The 18,578-nt window shown below is 41.7% G+C and overlaps 1 protein-coding gene and 1 non-coding gene across 2 annotated transcripts in view; both read left to right on the top strand.

The window, feature by feature from the left end:
- LOC122744495 (T-cell receptor gamma chain C region C7.5) overlaps positions 1–18,578 on the top strand; it is a 124,539-nt gene that overhangs the window by 13,681 nt on the left and 92,280 nt on the right. The window lies entirely within an intron of this gene.
- Positions 1,731–1,837, top strand: LOC122737499. The gene has a single exon (XR_006354334.1). It is a non-coding gene; the product is annotated as a U6 spliceosomal RNA (small nuclear RNA).

The raw sequence follows: 18,578 nt of genomic DNA, 5'->3' as shown, positions 1-18,578 counted from the left end.
ACATAATAACATTAAACATATTTCTGCATCAGTCATGCTATAAGAGAAGAATCAGAGCAATAAGGAAAAACCTCAAAGTAGTAAAACAACAGCACCAAAACCAAAAGAAATAGTATGGTTTAATCAGCACCCATATTCCACAGTTCTTTTTCTTTCTGGATTTGGAGAGCGTTTTCCATCATGAGTCCCCTAGAACTTTCTTGTACCATTGTATTGGTGAGAAGAATCCAGTGTATCACAGTTGATCAGCACATCATGTTGATGATACTGTGTACAATGTTCTGGTTCTGCTCATCTCACTCATCATCAGCTCATGCACAGGTCCTTCCCTTTTCAATCCATCTTCCCTACAAAGATAAAAACAATCTTCTTCAAGCCTGGGACTGACTATGTCACCCCCTCTGTCCAGGAAGTTCCAGTGATTCGTGTTGTCTGTAGAATAAAATACAAACACTTCAGCTTGGCATTTAAAGCCCTTCTCAGAGGGGTTCCATGATCCTTTTCCAGAGATTTTATATTGCTCCCTTTTATTCAGCCCATGTTTCGTTCCAAATGGCCGTCTTGCTGTACCCCAAACAAAGCATTGCCTCTCCCATCTCCATGCCTTTGTACAAACCATGCCCCATCCGTGTCATGCATTCCTCATGACTGCCTTAGTAACCTTGTTTTCTTCCCCCAAGCTTAGCTTAGGTGCCACCTCTGAAGAGAACCTTTCCTTGATCCCCTCCCCCAATTATCAGTGGTCTCGTACTCCTTAAATTCCCCAAATTGTGTTCTCTGTGTACTTGTTGCTTCCTCCTTAGGAGAATGTAAACTCCCTCAAGGCAGGGACTGTCTCTTTTTACCTTCATATCCCCAGGACTGAGTACATATGCCAGGCATGTTGCTGTTGTTGATTGTCCTTCATTGTCAAAGAGGACCATGACACTGAGGTGATGTCATGACTCACACTGAATTGCATTTAAATGAGGGAAGGCTGTGCAAGGTCACCAACCTCACCAACATCTCCTCCAGTACCGTATGGGTCAGGATGACTGTAGATGCTCCAAGATGTTTAAGGCAATTTGGATTAAGTGACTTTCCCAGGGTCACACAACTAGTAAGTGTCTGAAGTGAGATTTGAACTCAGGTCTTCTTGACTCCAAGGCCAGTGTTCTATCCACTATGTCATTTAGCTGCCCCAGGCACGTTATAATTGTCTAACAAATATCTGCTGAATCTCATCATCAGGTACAAATGCTGAAAAACAGACCAAAGGATGTCAAGGGTTCTTCCCCAAGAGTACAACATGACTGGATTGCTGAAAATTGTGTACCATTTGGAAGAAGTTTGTGATGGACAACAAGAAACCAGCATCTTTTACCTTTAGCTCACCAAACACAACTTACAGAGCAGTAAGGCTAGTGTGGCCTAGTGGGAATATTACTAGAGGTGCTGTTAGAAGGCCCGAGTTCAAATCCCATTGCTGCCATTTACTAAAGAGGTATCATGAGCACTGACTTGTTTGAGCCTCCATTTCATATATATGTGTGTGTGCATATGTATATATTATGTGTGTATATATGTGAAATATATATTTATGTGTTCATGTGTATATATTACGTATCATATATGTTTGTGTATATGTGTATCTAGATTATATATGTATTTGTGTGTGTATGTACTAGATGGGCCAGAAGTCAAGAAGAGTTTGAATAACTTCTTTATTTGCACTTTTAATTTAAAATACTGTGCTCGCTTAGGCAGCACATATGCTAAAATTGGAACGATACAGAGAAGATTAGCGTGGCCCCTGTGCAAGGATGACATGCAAATTTGTGAAGTGTTCCATAATTTAAAATACCATAGCATTATATACAGTAATATATAAGAAATGAATTTACATTTTGAGTAAAAAATAAAATCTCAGAAATGGCGAAAATAATTTTCCCAAAGTGATTAAAACATGAGAGCCTCCGAGACGTTGGCCCGCCCTGTGTGTGTGTATAAATATCACGAGGGGATTGAATTATTGGGCCTTTGAGGGCTCTTCTAGCTCTAAATCTCTCATTCTAAAATAGGTACTTTAAGCAATTCAACAAGTATTTATTAAGCACCTACTGTGTACAAATCCTCATGCTCAGCATGGGCCACACGAAGATGAAATAGATCAGTTCTAAAGGAGCTCACAGTCTCCTGGAGGTGAGGAGATATGACATGTATAAAAATAAATACAGTGCAGGATGATGGAGAGTAGAAGAGCCCCAGAGAATATTCTCTTGAAAAAAAAAATTCAGGAAGCCTCAATGGAGCAGGCTCTTTTCTGAGTCTCTGCGTCCATATATGATATTCTAGGATTCTCTTACATGACCCTTACAGTTGATGGCGAGTCTCACAACAGCACATGGTCCAAGGCATCCGGGAGCATTGTTGTTCCTTGGTTTTCTCTTTTCCTTCTTAAAGCTCATGACACCATAACAGGGAGGCTGACAACTTGGATTCGAGTCCTAAATTTGTTGCTTACTAGCCAAGTCCCTAAGCCTTAAACTAATCCCTAAAACTCTCTAATGCTCAGTTTGCTAATCTGTGAAATGGGGATATCTTCCCAGACTGTATTACAGGCATGTCTTCAGGACCAAATAAAATATATGTGAAAGCCCTAGAACAAGGTCAGTTATCATCAGATTGTGATCTTCGTCTTGACTGTCCTTTGCCACCTGCTAACCAGATGACCTCACCAGGATGACCCTGGGCAAGCTTCCGCCTTCCTAGGCCTCAGTTTCCTCCTCTGTAAAATTAGAAGGTTGGACTAAATAGCCTCTGATCCTATGATCTTTGAACCTTATCCAAAAAATATGACAGTGCTTAGGGGTGGGGGGGACTGCTGAGCTCTCCAAGGTTCTGGAATTGCTGCTGCCTCTTATTTCCCAGCCTTGACTTTTCCTAAGTAGCAACTGCTCGTAAGGTAATGGACCTTAGCAATATGGTCTGTGAAGAATTATCCAGCAAGATTCTTAACTCTCAAGCCCTTCACACACACACACACACACACACACACACACACACAGAGTCACTCACTCATTCACCTAAGTGACTCAATAAGGTGGCACAGTGGATAGAGCACTGTCCCTGGAGTCAAGAGAAACTGAGTTCAAATCTCACCTCAGACACTTACTAGCTGTGTGACCCTTGGAAAGTCACTTAATGCCAATTGCCTTAAACATCTTGGGCCATGTCCAGTCTTCCTGATATATATTGTGCCACTGTACCCATATGGCACTGGTGGAAAAGTGGATGAGGTTGGTTACCTTGCACAGCCCTCCCTCACTTACATCCAATTCAGCATGTCATGGCCCTCTTTGAAAATGAATGACAAGGATTTCTGCTATAAAACCTGCCTTGTCAAGTGAGCTCCTGAACTCATGACATGATCACTCCAAAAAACATCCAAATAACGCCATTGGAAAATGCCCGGAGCAGCAAAACTCACAGAAGAATGTGCTGAAATCATCTTCTAATCAAGAACGGCTTGGAAAGTCAGAAGGAGGGAGCTGCTCTGCTGATAGAGGAGTTGAGCTCAACCCCACAGTCACCCTGACACAGATCCAGTCCCAGGAAGGCCTCACCAGAGAAGCAGACCCCCAGAGCCTCTGAATCAGCTGAAGCGCCAGTGTTGTCTGGAACTAAGCTCACAGTCTGGTGAGTGGGCTGAGCCCTGGGCAGGGGGCAGAATACAGGGGTCTATACAGGTGCTAAGGCAGAACATGGATTTTACACCCTCGCTGAGAACCAGGAGATAGGCTCGAGTAGCAGTGATCCAGGTGGGGGAGAGACACAGGTTCATCGGAGCTAACAACCACAATACACAAAGTTGGTTGATTGGCAAGTTAGTCTGGGCTCATCTAGGACCAGGAAACAGGCTGGGTGAGGGAAGAACCTGATTCTCCTTAAATCATACCACCTCGGACTTATTAAGCTTGGGATACTGCAGCCTGGAAACAGTGCCCCACTTTAGGGAGCTAAAAGTATAGTAAAAGAAAGGCAAGATGAGCCAACAGAGAAAGGTGAGGACCATAGAAAGTTTCTTCAGTAACAAGGAAGACCAAGGGGCACCCTCAGAGGAAGATGTCAACATCAGGGCCCCTATATCTAAAGCTTCCAAGAAAAATACGAATTGGTCTCAGGCCATAGAGGTGCTCAAAAAGGACTTTGAAGATAAAGTTAGAGAGGTAGAGGAAAAAATGGAAAGAGAAATGAGGGTGATGCAGGAAACACATGAGAAAAAAGTCAACAGCTTGAAAAGTCAAATGGAAAAGGAGGTACAAAAGCTCTCTGATGAAAATAATTGCCTAAGAATGAGGATTGAACAAATGACTTTATGAGACACCAAGACACAATAAAGCAAATCCAAATGAATAAAAAATAGAGGGCAATGTGAAAATGAATGATGGGGGCAGGGGCAGCTAGGTGGCACAGTGGATAAAGCACCTTCCTTGGATTCAGGAGGACCTGAGTTCAAAATCCAGCCTCAGACACTTGACACTTACTAGCTGTTTGACCCTGGGCAAGTCACTTAGCCCTCATTTCCCTGCAAAAAAGAAAAAGAAATGAATGACAAACAACAACACCTCTCTTACATGCTTTGCCCAACATGCGGATGTTACTAAAATGGAAGAATGAACTAGGAGGTCATCTTCTTTACCCCCCTCATTTTACTGCTGAGGACATTAAGAAGAGCCCAAGGGCAGCTAGGTGGCACAGTGGACAAAACACCAGCCCTGGATTCAAGACCTGAATTTAAATCTGGCCTCAGACACTTGACACTTAATAGCTGTGTGTCCCTGGGCAAGTCACTTAACCCTCATTGCCCCGAATATATATATATATATATATATATATATATATATATATATATATATATATATATATATATATATATATATATATATATGTTTGTGTGTGTACACATATGTACATACATATATATGTTTATATATATATATATATATATATATATATATATATATATATATATATATATATATATCCTCAAATCTTCTTCAGTGTATAACATTTACCTTTTATCAGACATTTAGGATCTTTCATGGCTGTACCACTTACTGGTATAATAATACTTCTGATTGGCTGGCTCTTACTCCAACCTTGCTGGGATACTATAATGCCACCTTTGGTCCTGTCCTAGCTCTAGACATATCCCTCTGTTTCTTAATGAAATCAGCGACAACAGCATCCCTGTGAGTGTTTCTCCAAGAATGGATTGAGTTTGGACTTGCTCTGTTTTCTCCTCTAATTGTAAAATAGCTACCCCACCCCAATTTTCCCACCTCTACTCTCTGTGATTCTCTCCCTTCCTTTTCAGATAGAGAAGCAGTAATATCATTAAGACCAACATAACAATATTACTCCTATGCCTGCACTCTTTCACCTATATCCCCCAGAAAACCAAGCAGATACTCTGTGTCCCATCTATCTTCTCCCTTCACCATAACTTTATCATGCAATGGTGTCTCCAGGAAGCCAGGCAACTGCTTGTGTGTTCAATGTGTCCTGTGTGTCTCCTCTACAGCTAGCCAAGAGTTGACCCCCAAGTGCCTTGATTGGAGGAAAAGAAGGAAGAGCCTTTTTTTTACTTCATTAGTATGTAATTGGTCTGACTTTAGATTAAACAACTGTTTAATCTAATTGAGAAAAGCTGCCAAACACAGAGGCTGAGTGGGACAAGTTTCCTTGGTCTTTTAGGGAAGACTCCAGTTTTCAGATTTTTAAAAATCTTTTGCTATTTACATTGAGAAGTCAGATGATTTTGCCCAGGATCACACATCCATTATGCTGAGGGAGTATCCAGAGAGGATACTTGGACCCAGGTGTTCCTGATTTGGAGATCATTTCTCTGTCATTTCACAGTATAAACATTGTAAGTATCTATTGCATTTATTTTTTATAGTACAAGCATTTATTTTTATTTCAAGTTTTGAGTTCCAAATTCTATCCCTTCCTGAGGTAGTAAGCAATCAAATATAGGCTATACATGTGTAGTTATGGAAAACATGACCATATTAGTCATTTTGTATAAGAAAACCTGAATAAAAGAAAAAATGAAAAATATTGTGCTTCAGTCTATGTTCAATAAATATCAGCTTTTTTTGGAGGTGGATAGTCTGCTTCATCATTGGTCCTTTGGGATTGTCTTGAATCATTGTATGGCTGAGAATAGTTGTCCTTCACAGTTCTTCATGGAACAATATTGCTGTCACTGTGCATGACATTCTCCCAGTTCTGCTCACTTCACCATACATCAGTTCATATGAGTTTTTCCAGCCTTTCTGAAATCGTCCTGCTTGTCATTTCTTACAGCACAATCATATTCCATTACAATTATATACCACAGCTTGTTTAGCCATTCCCCAATTAATGGGCATTCCTTTGATTACCAGTTCTTAGCCACTGCAAAAAAGAGCTGCTATAAATATTGTTGTATAAAAAGGTCTTTTTCTTTTTTGGCATATCTTTGGGATATAAATCTAGTATTGGTATTGCTGGATCAAAGGATATGCACAGTTCTATAGGCTTTTGAGCATAGTTGCAAATTGCTCCTGACATCTGTCTTGTCCTGTGCACCTCTGCTGAAGACACAGGGAGGCCTTTATACTTCCAACCACAGAACAGGGAGTGGACCATTGGCAGAGTCTCTAAGCTTAGCCTGCGCAACCTGGACAAGCTGGCTGTCTAGCCTCCAGTGATATCCTGCCCCACCTTCCCAGATAAGAAAGGAAGATGAGCAAAACAACCAGATTCTCTCAGGGTGAGAGGTGGGAGTTATAAACAGTGGTTAGTTAGCATTTTTGTCAGGCATCTCTGCCCTTGACGTAGTATTAATAATGGAACTCTGCCCCCCAGAAGTAGAGTACATGGTTAAGATAAGCTGAGGCATAAGATTTTTATCAGGGTCCTTCCATCCTGCTCCCACCCCACCAAGCCACCAACATCCTCTCTAACAGAACAGGATGTGCTTTTGCTCCTTTCCCATCGAAACAGGAAGCTGAGCAGGTGCTCTTGGAATAGAAGGGTTTGACCTCAAGATCCACTCCTAAGCATCTCATTTTCTCAGGTTTCTTGGATCTTCAGGTGGCAAAGCATTCCTTACTCCCCACCCCGAAAACACACACACACACACACACACACACACACACACACACAAGATGGTATGGCTCTTTCCATTACCTGGGAATGGATTCAAACTGCAGCTCTGCTCTTTCTTTTCTGTGACCTTAAGCAAATCACTTCACCACTCTGACCCTCAGTTTGCTTTAAATACAAATCCTACTAGGCACCAAGAAATCCCTTAACTTCTGGGTGCTGGCTTTCTAGTGGGAAAAGACCATATAAAGGAAACCCAGAAGGGAAGAGTTAGAGGGGAGCAGCGTGGTCCAAATAGGGGCCCTGCAGAGCATGGGAAGAGGCCAAAGCTCACTTGTTGGAGCAGGGTAGAGGAGGAGAAGATGAGAGTTTCTCTCCCACACTAGGTTTTCTTTAGTTCCAGATTTGCTCCTGCTTCTCCTCTATTCATAATCCTGCAATGGCTCCCTACTTTCAATTGAAATTCAGACTCTTGAACTTGGCATTCAAGTTCCTTCATAATCTGGCATCTGCCCAGCCTCTTCAGGCTGATCTCCTCTTAATGCCCTTCCATGGGCCCCAAACACCAGTCACTCTGAAGGTTCATTACCTCCCAACATGCCCTAGTCTTTCAGGCCTCCATGTCTTTGCTCACACCCTTGCCTATACCTGGATTAGCAAGCCTCTGTCAGGGGAACAAAATATGTCTTCCAACCTTTGTCAGAAGCATATGTGCTTCACTATATATAAATGAATTCACGTGTAGGTGATTTGCATATGCAAATAAAGTATGAGACAAACAAATACTGTACAAATAAGGCTTAAATAAGATCTGACAGCTGGTACAAATTATGCTTTGAAACCATTATCATTAATTAGCCCAAACTGGGTAGGATATGAAAGGACCATGTTGTAACCTACTTAGATGCTATCTACAAATCCAGGGCCAGCTAGTGACCCTAAACCTTGACTATCACCTCCTGCTGGGACAAGTCCACTATAATCAAGTCTGAAGTCAAGGCACTTACCTTCAAGCGGTTATGGTTCTACAGAGAGCATGCTGCCTCTTCAGACCAGTTTCAGTAGAACTGAGACCAAGATCACACCTGGTCTCTCCCTATCACCAGGTAAGTAAAACTACTAAAGTTACCGTCCAGCTTAATCAAAGAGGTAAGGCACAGAGACAACTATTACACAAAACAGTATAGGAGAGTCAGAAACATGATGTTGTAGGAGGTTGTAGAAGGAAGAGGTGCTATCCATTGGAGGACTCAGGGAAGGCTTGGTGGAAGGTGAGACCCCTAAGATGACTCTTGAAGGGGGCAGGATAGGGTCAGCAGTGCCAGAAAAGAGCTTACCAGATGGGAATTCTCTCTCCCCCCCCCCCCACCTAATCTCTTTTGACCTCAATGCCTTCACTCTGAACCGGAAGGACACAAGAAAACTCTGCCAGAACACCATATTCTCTGCCAAATACCAATCAGATCCTTGCATCTAAGAGGCAGGCATATTTCCACAATGAGTGACCCCCATAGTGGCTGAGCCAATCATTTGAGGCCAAATATTGAAGTCACTTATTTTTTCCCAAGATAATTGGGCTGAATGGACTTGAGTCTGTGTTTGTTTCAGTCTCAGGTAGACAAGCTACCCTGTGTGATGTTATTCATAGAAGATTAAACTTGGAGCTATGAAGACTTGGGTTCAGGTAACAGCAACAGCACAGCCAATGTTTTGAGATTATTTTCAGGTTTTCAAAGAGTTTCCCATCTCATCTGACCCTTGGAACAACACTAATTCCCATTTTGCAGATGAAGAAACTAAGCTGAGAGAGTTTAAGTGGTTTGCAGAGGGTCACATAGCAACTAGTCAATGTGTGAAGTGGAATTTGAACTTCAGTCTTTCTGACTCCAAGTCAAGGTGCTCTGTCACTCACTAGCTATGTGACTCTAAACAAGTCACTTAATTTCTCTCAGGTGCTTTAAAGTATAAAGAATAATAAAACCTACAGTGAGGTCATCTAGATAAAGCTATTTGAAGTTCTGTAGTGCTCAATAAATGTTAACTATAATTATCATTTCAAAAGAAAATCATTGAATTGTTTGGCAAAAAAAATACAGAGGATGACCAGGCCAGAAGCAGGCAGGAGTCAGTAACTACATGGATTGAAAAGGACCCAGGCATCAGTTGCACAGAGGCAAATCCCAGCTTGATATTTGCCAAAGTTTCAGGATCACCAGAGCTGTGCAAGAGGGGAAGAGGCAGTCTCATGGGCTGGAAACTCCCATAATTTAGAGATCTTCGAGAAAAGACTGAATAATCACCGGCTGAGCAAGGTGCAGAGGGGATCTGTAACCAGGGATGGGATAGACTAGATGCCTCCTGAGGCCAGGCCTGCTTGGAGAGCCTCTGGTTCACTATAAGACTGTGTGGCTATCTGAAGGGCTGCCCCCACACACGTCTTAGATCTTTCAGGGCCCAGGACTTCTCTATAACTAGCAACAACTATAACCTCTCTCAGGGGGATGCGATGGCATCAAAATTGAGAATCCATCAAAGGCCGAGGAAGGACATTCCCTTTCTAGGCTACATTGCTCCTACCTGAGGCCAAAGGAGAGGATGAAAGTGTGGGACCTGGTAACACCCTGTAAAGGAGACACGTCTGGGCATGTGAGGCAACCCTTCTGCACCCCCAAACAGCCAGCCCACTGCAATGCATTCTGCCCATGGCAGGGGCCGCTGGTCATTTTCACATTCCCTTTCCTAAATTATACATGACAGTGACTGTCCATCTTAATCATTTCATTCCTTCATTTTACAAGCATTTATTAAACCTCTACAAGGAGCCAGGCACTTCTGGTAGACAGGAGAAACACAAAGAAATAACCTCACCCCAAGGTAATCCTGACTTTGAGGAGTTTACATCTTGTGGAGGGATATTACCATTAAGCAGATAAGTAGACATGATCGGTTCAGAGCTGGAAGGTGTGACAGAGGTCAGCTAGTTCAATTCCCTGACTAACAGTTGAGGAACTTGGACCCACAACAGAGATGTGGAAACTCAGGGAACAGCAGGAACCTCCCAGGCTTTATCTGGATGAGACCATCCAAAACCCACTGGGCTTTGCGGGGTTTGAACAGCAAGACAGCAGGTCAATGCCAGAGCTCATTGGTGTCTCCTTGCCAAAGGTAACGATAGGCTTGGGGGTCCTGTGGATACAGCCTGAGTGAAGGATAATCAAAGGAAAGATCATCACTGCCTGGTCACCACAGGGCTTATACTTGAGAGTGGCCTGGAGCCAGGAGAGAGGATGCTGGACTGGAAGTCAGAGAGACTTGGGTTGAAAGCCAAGCCCTTTTTCCAGGGCTTCTAAGGCCTGGAACACAGTAGGTGTCTGATAAATGCTTCTCGTTTGACTCTGTTTGCTAAGTACCTTCATCTTTGGGCAAAGGAAACAGAAAGTCCAATCCCCATTGACATCACTAAGCCCGGCCCATACCCATGGGAAGATTCCTGGTCTGTACCTCTTAGAAAGGTCAAATGCACAGTGAACATTAGACCAGCATTGAGCAACTCACTCCCTCTGCTGACACCACAACAAGCCACCTCCTGCCACTCCTTTCACTGACGTACTCTTTCCATCTGTCAGTCTTCTGCCATCCTTGGGTTCTCCTCAGTTTAACAACTGGCACAGACAGAATGAGCCTCTGCCAAGTGCTCACTCTGGCCACCCTCTGTGCCTGTGAGTTTACTTCTTCTTTTCAAGTCAGGTGAAAAACAGAAGAAATTCTCCAAAGGATCTGCTCATGTCTCTATGTTCTCTTCTTTTATTTCTAGTTGGACATGCAGCCTTAGAACTGAAGCAGCCTCAAGTCTCCATCACCAGAGGTGTGAGCACAACAGCTCGGGTCACTTGTGAAGTCTCTGGCAGTGTGAACTTTGCTAGTGAGTACATACACTGGTACCAACAGAAGCCAAACCAGGCTTTGCAACATCTGCTCTTTGTCCAATTAACAAACACACCCAGAACACAACCCTCAGGTGATATAAGGAACAAATTTGTGGCAGAAAAGAATGAAGGAGAAAGAACCTCCATCCTCTCGATAAACTACATAAAACCTGAAGATGAGGCCACCTACTACTGTGCATGCTGGGAGTACCGAAGCAGTCAAGACCACAGCAGTCAACACTCAGTGACAACACCTACAAGAATCCTGCCCTCCTCACATCCCTCCCCACATCCTCTTCCCTGGGGGCCACCTCCTCATTTCTGTCTCCCATCCTCAGCCAACCTGCAGCATTTCCTGCATTTCTTCTCAAGGTCACATGGTACATGTCTATACTATAGCACATTACTCCTTCAACTCAAACAAGTTCCAAACTCCCTCCATCACCATCATAATCATTCCCATCTCTATGAGGCTTTGAAATTTCCATTGATTTTATGGATTGGACTACAAAGCTTCTGAGGTCTCTTCCAAGTCTCAAATTCTGTCATTCTGCTTTTTGGAAGAGAGAATTATGTTATATTTTGTTATCTCATCCTCTCCACCACACTATGGAAAAGGTTTCTTTTCATTCCCATTTCACACAGGGTGAGATACTAAGAGATGACTTAAGTGGCTTACCCAGAATCACCTAGAGAGCAAGTGTCTGAGGCAGAATTTGAACCCATGTATGGCTCTCTGTCCATGGCTCATGTACTGAAGTCACTAATTGGACCCAAGATCCTTCATGAGAAAATAAGAAAAATGGGAAGAAGGAAGACAGTAATATCATCTGTTAATTCCTTAGGTCTCTGAACCAACTCAAATGCTTTTTGGGGATAGAATTTGGACTAAGTGGCCAGGAAAGTACATCTCTGCATTACTCATGGTGGTGGTGGTGGTGGTGATGGTTCACTATCTTTGTCAGTCAGCAAGCATTGATTCAGATGGAGTGTGCCTAGTGCTGTGGGAAAGAGGAAAGGAGTTCAAACATGGTTCCCTTCAAGAAACTGCCATTATCTTTGGGGAAATGCTATGCCAGCAAGCATTGAGAGAGAACCATGTGTGCCTCTACATGACCAAGTCATGAAGTGGGGGCAGGGAGAGACATCTGTGGTCATGGGGTTAGGGGCAGAGCACTGAGAGTGCTTCAATGCAGGGAAATCCAAATTAAATGAATGATTTCATGAGCTAAAGATAAAGGAATGATAATGCTATAAATTCTGCTTTTTTTTCTAAACCAGATGCAATTGAAACAACAGGAAGTTCCTTTAGAAAATGTTTTGTTGATATTCTCTGTAGAAAATGAGGCTGCCCCAAATCATCATCTATTCTTTCAAAAGCATTTCTCTAACATTAAAGAACCTATTGGGACTCTTCTAAGCAGTCTTTTAACCTCTCCATGTCCTGGGTAACTCTCTAAGATCATGTGTTTCAGTATATGTTCATCTACATTGGTTGAGGGTCTTCCTCATTGGGAGTTTCCTATAACAATGAAATCAATAACAGGTTCAGGAAAAATGTGCCTTCCAGGCATTGTACAGGTCTTAGAGATAAAAAAGCCCAAACGAAAGCTCCTCTCTCCTCAAGGACCACATGTTCAATGGGGGAAGCAGCATGGTTAGATACCCAAGAAAGTGAAAAATATGTTTCTAACATGAGATAGGGATAGACTTGGGATTTCAATCCCATCAGGAACTCCCAGAGGCCAAGACTTCCTTCAGCTTTGAGTCTTGGAGGCTTTCCTGCATTACTAGGAACTTCAGCTGATAGCCCAGGGTCACATAGGTAAGAGACAGGACTTGAACTCAGACCCTCCTAATTTGGAGGTCAGCTCTAGCTCTATCCCTTGCTCCATTTGACCACTCATAAAAAGGAAGACAAGAAAATTTAAGTATATGGGAGGCCCTGGTATCGGGAGGGGATTCAGGAAAGTTCCTCTGTCAGACAATAGACTTGACCTGAATCTCTAAAAATGGCTAGGAATTCCTAGAGATGGGGGAAGTTGTCCTGTCACTGCTGACAAATCCAAGATCAAAGAGAAAATCCTGTTTGGTGATCAAAGTCCTTCATAACCTGGCCCCTTCCTACAGTATCAGCCATCTTCTACCTTCTGTGCATCACACACATGCACACACACACACACACACACACACACACACACACACACAAGATCTAATACAGACACAGTAATCAAGGCACTTTCATTGGCTGTGCCCCATGTCCAGGACTGCTCCCTTCCTCATCTCTACCTTATGGCTTCTCTGGCTTCCTTCAAGGCTCAGCTAAAATTTCATTTTCAATAGAAAAAGGATTTAGATATTTAGCCTTTTCTGATTTCCCTGAATAGTGAGAACACTTTCCCTCTATCACTTGTCTCCAACTTATCCTGTCTAAAGTTTGTTTGTATATATTTTTAAATCACAAAAGCATTTTTAATTTTCTAGTTACATGTAGAGATAGTTTTCAACATTTGTTTTTATAAGATGTGTAGTTCCAAATTTTTCTCCCTCCCTCCCTTCCCACCCCCTCCCCAAAACAATAAGCAATCTAATATAGGTTATATATGTACAATCCCATTAAACATATTTCTGCATTAGTCATGCTGTGAAAAAAGAGTCAGAACAAAAAGGTAAAAACCTCAAAAAAGTATAAATAGCATGGTTCAATCTTCATCTAGATTCCACAGTATTTCTGACAAAGGCCTCATTTCTAAAATATATTGGGGAGTAAATCAAATTTATAAGAATCCAAGTCATTCCACAATTGAGAAATAGTCAAAGGATATGAACAGGCAGTTTTCTGATGAAGAAATCAAAGCTATGTATTGCCATATGAAAAAATGCTCTAAATCACTATTGATTAGAGAACTGCTAATTAAAACAACTCTGAGGTACCACCTATGTGACAAAAAAGGAAAATAATAAATGTTGGAGAAGCTGTGGAAAAATTGGAACACTAATGCATTGTTGGTGGAGCTGTGAACTGATGCAACCATTCTGGAAAGCAATTTGGAACTTTATCCAAAGGACTATAACACTGTGCATACCTTTTGACAGAGCAATACCACTATTAGGTCTTTTTCCCAAAGAGGTCATAAAAAGAGGAAAGGACCCACATGTACAAAAATGTTTATAGCTGTTCTTTTTGTGGTGGCAAAGAATTGTAAATTGAGGGGATGCCCATCAATTGGGGAATGGCTGAAGAAGTTGTGGTATATGAATGTAATGGAATACTATTGTGCTATAAGAAATGATGAGCAGGAGGATTTCAGAGAAACTTGGAAGGACTTACATGAACTGATGCTGAGTGAAATGAATAGAACCAGGAGAACATTGTACACAGTAACAGCAACATTGTGTGTTGATCAACTGTAATGGACTTGACTTCAATGGTCCAAAACAATTCCAAAGGATGCATGATGGAAAATGCTCTCCAATTCCAGAAAAAAAAGAACTGTGGAAGTACAAATAGCCCCAAGTTATAATAATAGCATATATTTAGATAGTGCCTACACTGTCTTAAGCACTTTCCATAGATCTCATTTGTTCCTCACAATAATGGTACATAAGTACTACTGTTGCCCTCATTTTATAGTTGAAGAGACTGAAGCAAGCAGGAGTTAAGTGAATTACCCATGATCACATAGCTAGTAAGTGTCAGAGCCTGATTGAAACATATCTTCCTGGCCCAGCCTGTACTTCCCCTGTGGCACCTAGCTTTCTCACATACTAGAAGGTCCCTATCTCTTATTACAGACATAAAACTCTTCTCCCACTGGAATGTATTTTATTGGTAATAGCAAAGAATCACATGTTAGGGGAGAATTCCACCTCTAAGTGTCAGTCCAGTCCCCTGTCTCTATTTTTCACTTTTTCTCCCATTGCTTTCATTATTCTTTAGAGCCTGAAAGAATGACTAACCCATGGACTTTGTGGGGCAACATCAGCTTCTTCCCTCTGTCACTCTTCTCCACTTTCCCCATCCATGTAATTTCCCATGTCTTTCTTGCCTACAAAAGACAGTAATTCACTAATATAGAGTCAGGAGGTTTAATTCACTGATTGTTAAGGGCATTCTTGCCACTGCTTTTCTCCATATTATTCAAATTCTCCATTAAATATTTAGGCTCTTGAATGTTTAGTTTTCATCTGATGCTCCCTGTAGATCCATCTTTGCTCTATTGAACCCTATATCTAAGAGGAGGGTGGTCAAGTGGGTGAAATTCTGAAGAGATACCAATGAGGATGAGGATTGAGAAAAAAACATGGATTTTGTAGTAGTGATAACATCGGTACCATTTAAAAGAGATGTTCCAGGAAATGGGGTTGGGGTACACAATTGGGCATGGAGGAGTTTGTGGACACTTGCCACATGCAGTGAGAAAACAAACAGCCCAACATCAGAGCTGTCTTCCAGATGTGCTATATTATAAGACACGTATTATACCTGTGTTCACAACTTCCCATGAAAACTGAGGGACCAATACAATTACCTCACTTTCTTTATAAGAAACATACCCCCTATGCCCATGAATTGCAAAATATCTGAACAAGTTTTGGTATAAAAATGTAATGGAATACTATATTGCTATAAGAAATGAGGAGCAGGCAGATTTCAGAAAAACCTTGAAAGACTTACATGAATTGATGCTGAGTGAAATGAGCAGAACCAGGAAAACATTTTACACAGTAACCGCAACATTGTGTGATGATCAACTGTGATAGACTTAGCTCTTCTTAGCCATACAATGATTTAAGACCAAAGGACTCATGATGGAAAACCCTATCTACATCCAAATAACTATGGAATTTGAATTAAGAATGAGGCATACTATTGTCACTTTTTGGTTTTTGTTTTATTTTTTCTTTCTTGTGGTTTTCTCCTTGTTTCTAATTTTTCTCCACAATATTTTTGTGGAAATATGTTTAACATGATTGTACTATATAACCTATATTAGATTGCTTACCATCTTGTAGCTAGGGAATGCAAGGGAGTGAGGGAGAAAAATTTGGAACTCAAAATTTTACAAAAATTAATGTTGAAAACTATCTTTACATATAAATGGGGAAAATAAAATATTATTAAGTGAAAAAAGAACAAAGGAATATACTCCATTTTCTAATGAAGGGTACCTGTGCACAAGGATGCTGCTTGTAAATAGCCAAGATCGCTGTGCATCTGTGATCAAAAAGAGAAAAAAGACCTATTTGTACAAAAATATTTATAACAGCACTTTTTCTAGTGTCCAAGAATTGGCTATCAAAGGAATGTCCATCAATTGTGGAATGGCTAAACAAACTATGGTATCTGATGGTGATGGAATATTATTGTGCTATAAGAAATGACGAGCAGGATGACTTCAGAAAGGTCTGGAAAGATATGAATGAAATGATGTAGAGTGAAGTGAGCAGAATCAAGAGAGCATTGTGCACAGAGACAGCATTATTGTTTGATGAAGAACTGTGAATGCTTTGACTATTCTCAGCAATACAAAGATCCAAGACAATCCCAAAAGACTATTTTGTTTTTGTTTTGGGGGGGGGGGTTGGTGAGGCAATTGGGGTTAAGTGATGTGCTCAAGGTCACACAGCTAGTAAGTGTTAAGTGTCTGAGGTCAGATTTGAACTCAGGTACTCCTGACTCCAGGGCCGGTTCTCTATCCATTGCGCCACCTAGCTGCCTCCCAAAAGACTATTGATGAAACTTACTATCCACCTCCAAAGAAAGAACTGATATTGATGGAACAGACTGCTGTTTTTCACTTTCTTTCATTTTTTTTTCTTTCAATCAAGTTTTCTTGAACAAAATGACAAATCTGGTAATGCTTTACATAATCACACATGTATAACCCACATCTATCTGATTGCTTGCCACCTCAGGGAGGGTAGAGGAGAGGGGGGGGGAAGGAGGGATAAAAATTGGAATCCAAAACTGTAAATAAAAATGTTTATTACATTTTTAAAAAAGAGTTTATCTCTTATTAGCTGCTTCCTGCTTAGAGTCAGTTCCTTCCTCTCCAACACAGGCATTGCTTCTTTTTTAAGGCATGACTTCTGGCCCTCTCCAATCCATTATGGACTGACTCCCCAGAGTGACCTTCATTTGAGTTCTGATCCTGGCTTTTCTTGGGATTTATGAGGTCTTTCTTTTTGTCACTTGGTATCCATTCAGGGAGGGGCCAGGAAATGGATGAGGGCAAAATCCCTGATGTTGTGTTCCCAAAGACAGTCAATATTAACTGTGAAGAAAGAGACTGACTCTGGAATTTCTTTTTAAAACAACACCCTATCTCTGCCTCTGAGAGACGCATTGGGCTGTGGCAACCTTGAGGCAAGAGTACCTGGGCTGGAGTCCTGTCTGAAGTCACTAAATCACCTGGGCAACGCTGGCAAAGGCACTACCCAGGCTGGCATCTACCCCATGAGAGCACTGGCTGTATGAAAGGCTCCCAGAAAGAAATTTCCAAGGCTCCATCTGAATGGATAAATTCATTTGTTTGCCTTGTTTAAGTTACCCTAAGACTTAGAGACAGAATAATCCATGGCCTTTTCAGCTCCCTCCTAGCTCAAAGGTCAGGTGAAGTGTCTGTTTCATTCTCTAGGGAGACACAGAAAGTCAAACTAATGTAAGAAAATTCCTTTATTCAACCAAACAATGACCAAACAATGTCATTGTTTTATTCCAAATATTTTAAATTAAGTAAAAAACCACAAAATTCATTTAACCCTAAAAAAATGTCAAGGTCCATTTAATAAATAAGGAATATTGTTATCATTTGCACAGATGATTTAAGTACTTAATAACTAGTTTATAAGAAATTTTGGACCATTCAATGGATGGCAATTTTAGTGCTTATCATAAGATCATTTTAAAGCATCCTTTCATTAATTGTCTCTTGCCCTAAACATGAACCATCCACCTATCCAACTCAAACTCAAACTCCTATCCAAAGTCCAACTCCAGCCCAGTCTGACCAGCTATATGATTCGTTTTGGACACCAGAGCTCATGGGTATCTTGCAATTCAGGATAGATTCCTTTCTCTTGTAGGTGCAAACATGGAACCCATGCTGACCTAGCTCATACCATCCAACACTAAGAGAAGGGGTAACACTGCCTTCCTTGAATGCCAAGTGAGCATGAAACCTTTTGGGTATGCTTACATCCACTGGTACCGCCAGAAGCCTGGTGGCCGTCTGGAATGGATTCTCTATCTTTCTTCCAATGGCAACTTCATCCATGAGGATGGGGTTAGTGAGGAGAGGTTTGAGGCCAAGAAACAGCAGAGTAACTTCTCTGCCAGCCTCGGGATCCACCAAGTCACAGAGGCAGATGGGGGGCTGTACTACTGTGCCTGCTGGGATGGCACTCTGAGCCAAAACCGCAGAGACATTGAGCAAAAACTCCTTCACTGGGCACATTCACACACCTGGGAAATCCTCAATGTCTGCCTGGGTCCCACATCTAGATAACCAC

Source organism: Dromiciops gliroides, chromosome 1, assembly GCF_019393635.1.
Source record: "Dromiciops gliroides isolate mDroGli1 chromosome 1, mDroGli1.pri, whole genome shotgun sequence".
Lineage (NCBI taxonomy): Eukaryota > Metazoa > Chordata > Mammalia > Microbiotheria > Microbiotheriidae > Dromiciops > Dromiciops gliroides.
This window is presented reverse-complemented; position numbering and strand designations above follow the sequence as displayed.